Raw genomic sequence first — 3,326 nt, 5'->3', positions numbered from 1 at the left:
ATATATAAACAATACAACTCGAATCATTGACCTAATCTTTGCTTCCTGGGCAATTTTATAAAGACAAAATGTCAGTGCTTATACTGAATAAAAAAAATAAAAAAATAAAAAATAAAGAGGAAAAGAATATGTAGCCTTCCCAGCAGCTAAAGTAAAGGCCACAAAACTGTGAACCTAAACCTAAATTCCCGACCCCATATATACATACAACATAACTCCCAATTGATGCAAAAAGAACTGCATATTATGTGCAGAACCGGCAACCCCATTAACCAATTTGCCAATTCATGAGTTTCAAAAAAATTGCTTATGCCTTGTGTTTTTATTGGAACACTGACATCTTTTCAACAATTAAAAATAGTAATATGTTTGCATTTGCTCTCACTAATTTATGCATGCATGCATGCATGTATACTGAATCAAATGAAGCAACCTAGCAGGTATAAATCATTAAACAATCAATGATCTAAAAAGCTAGCAGGGCATGGTCTTGTACAGTGAATTTTCCACTTGTGCACGTGAGGACAACGTAGCTGATGACATGCGCACTCTTCTGATTTTCTTTTTCACACGTGTCCTTTAAATAATTTGCTGGAATACGTAACCGATTCTTTTCCTCCACTCATGATAAATATTGGTGCCAAGATTACTATAAAACCGACTTTTGAAAATATTATCATGTAAAATCAAAGTCAAACCCGTAAGATAACATTCCCCTTCTTTTTGTTTTTAACTTTTTAGTCAATTTAAACTGAAGAAAATAAAAAAATATTTAATTTGGTATTCGCAATACCTAACACATATAGCTCTCTAGCAACAAGCATCATTAAATTTATCTTGGATTTATACTGACTGTTTTGTTCGCATAAAACTTCATAGCTTTATAATTTAATAGTTTCGTATTCGTCTAAAACACTTTGTAAAATTATTGTTTCTCCAATTAATTAATATGATAAACAGAATTAAACATATATAATCATAAAAAATTCCGGCCATTTATGTCCCCCAGGGTCAAAAGGAATTTTTGTTTGAAGGTGAAGACGTCGTAATAAATTAAATAGAAAGTGTTTTCAGAAAGATCGAGCATACTTGTAAACAAATTAAATTTAAGTTACAAAATTTCCGACTTATTTTATATAATTTTTTAAGCCTCCAAATTCAAAGCATATATTAGAACTCACATTTTAATTTCGAGTTCGTTAATGAAAGCGAACGTAAATCAAATGTGGAAGCCTTGGGTCATCTAAATTATTGAAGTTTAACACATTCTGTTTGGAACTGACCACACAATTCGAAAGTAATGTTATACCAACCCAACATAGACATCACATATATTATGGTCCTTTATTTGTTTGTTAGGTAAGTATTGAGTTCTGATATATAACAATAAGAGTCTTAATTAAAGCTCATGGGTTTACTCATAAAAAAATAAATATTAAAAAGTTCATGTCATGGGTTTACTTTCATTTCATGTTTCTTTATTGGTTTATGTTAGGTATGCTTCTATCTCTTCGCTACTCTGACAAACTGATTAAAAAACAAAAAGGCATGTGTTGAGCTTTTTGTTTTAACTTTATTAGTTTAATTCTAAGTGGAACTGTTTAGTTTTAGTTAAAACCTTCTAAAAACATGGAGGCCAAAAGTAAAAGTTATATATATATATATATATATATATATATATATATATATATATATATATATATATATATATAAAGAAATTAAGCATATCCTTAAGCTTGACAAGTTAGTGGGATTTCTCGAGAATCCATGAGTTAAAAATGATTGATGATTCACACCTTAAAAACAAGGGTAAAAAAACCCCCCTTAAAATTAGCTCAATAACAGAAGAAGTATATTAGCTTTTCCAATTGACTCTAAAGGCTTAGGATTTTTCAGAGGATTTTGATAACTCTGAAGATGAAAATGGAAAAATTATTGAAGTTTTACGTATTATCAAACAAATTAACATACCAAGATGTGACAAAAAAAACAGAAAGAATGAAAAATAAGAATGACTCAAAAATATTTTTTTCATCCTTATAAAATAGGTAACATTTGAATTTTATTTATACAATTTTTTTTTTCATTTTCATAAAACTATAATGTGTCATATTTTGATATGAGATAAGATTTCAATAAATCTGAATCTACCTTGAGAATTTCTTGAAGATTAAAAATCACTCCAATGTATATATATATATATATATATATATATATATATATATAATTTATGATAATTTTTCTACCATTTGTGAAGAGGTTCTAATCTCAAAATTTACAGTCATCACAAATTGCAATAAGTAGGTCTGGATTTACTCAAACCTTACTCCCTACCAAACTATAACATATTCTGATTTTATGAGATCGAATAATGAATAATTTTTTTGCAAGGACAAAATATAAATTTTATCAATTTTATAAAAATGAATATTATATTTTAGTCCGTCAATATTATAATTAAACTGTGTATTTCCATTTTATTATTAAAATTATTTAATCTCTTAACGGAATTAATATTATCATAATTAAGTTTTTATAAGGATGTGGTAAGACTGACATAATTAGTTCATAACATATAAAATTATAATTTTTTTTGGATGTAAACTTACTCTACCTTTCAAAATGATTCATAATAGATTTTTTAAAATACTAGAAAAATATTTTTTTGACATTACTTATCAAAGGCATTTTCTGTAATCTTTTTAAGAATTCATAATTGAATGAAATACCACGTTAGCTCTATTAATAGAATTGAAATAATGCGATTTTATCCAATAAAAATTATTAAAATAATTGTAAAAAAATGTGTCACTAATTTGTTCACTGTCTTCAAACTAACTCCTATGTCGATTCTTAAACTACTAATTACAGCGTTCGTTTAGTCTAAAAATCCTGTTTTATTTCTGTATTTTTCTAATAAAAAATAAAAATCACTTTTATTTTTATTTTTTAAATATTTGCAAACAAAATTATTTTTTATTTCCTACTTTTAACTTTCAAAATCTCATGCATAATTTTTATTAAATTTTTTGATATTTTATGATTGTTTTTAAAAGTAAATGTAATATAAAAATGACAACTTTTTGCGTGCAGGCACAGGTCATGATGTACTTTTTCACAAACTACAAAATAATACAAATTTTGGGGTTGAAATGATAACACAAAATCATGTTTTAAAGTCTCTAAATAAAATATTTTTAACACGCAACTATCATTTTCCTAAACGGTTTACCGAAAGTTCGAAACAACTTGGTCATCTGTATCTTAATTGTGTTTGTTTTAACTGCTTTGTCTCTAGTGTATCTAGAATCTATGTCACACTATTA

Source organism: Glycine soja, chromosome 6 (genome assembly GCF_004193775.1).
Source record: "Glycine soja cultivar W05 chromosome 6, ASM419377v2, whole genome shotgun sequence".
NCBI lineage: Eukaryota > Viridiplantae > Streptophyta > Magnoliopsida > Fabales > Fabaceae > Glycine > Glycine soja.
Note: the sequence above shows the minus strand (reverse complement) of the source record.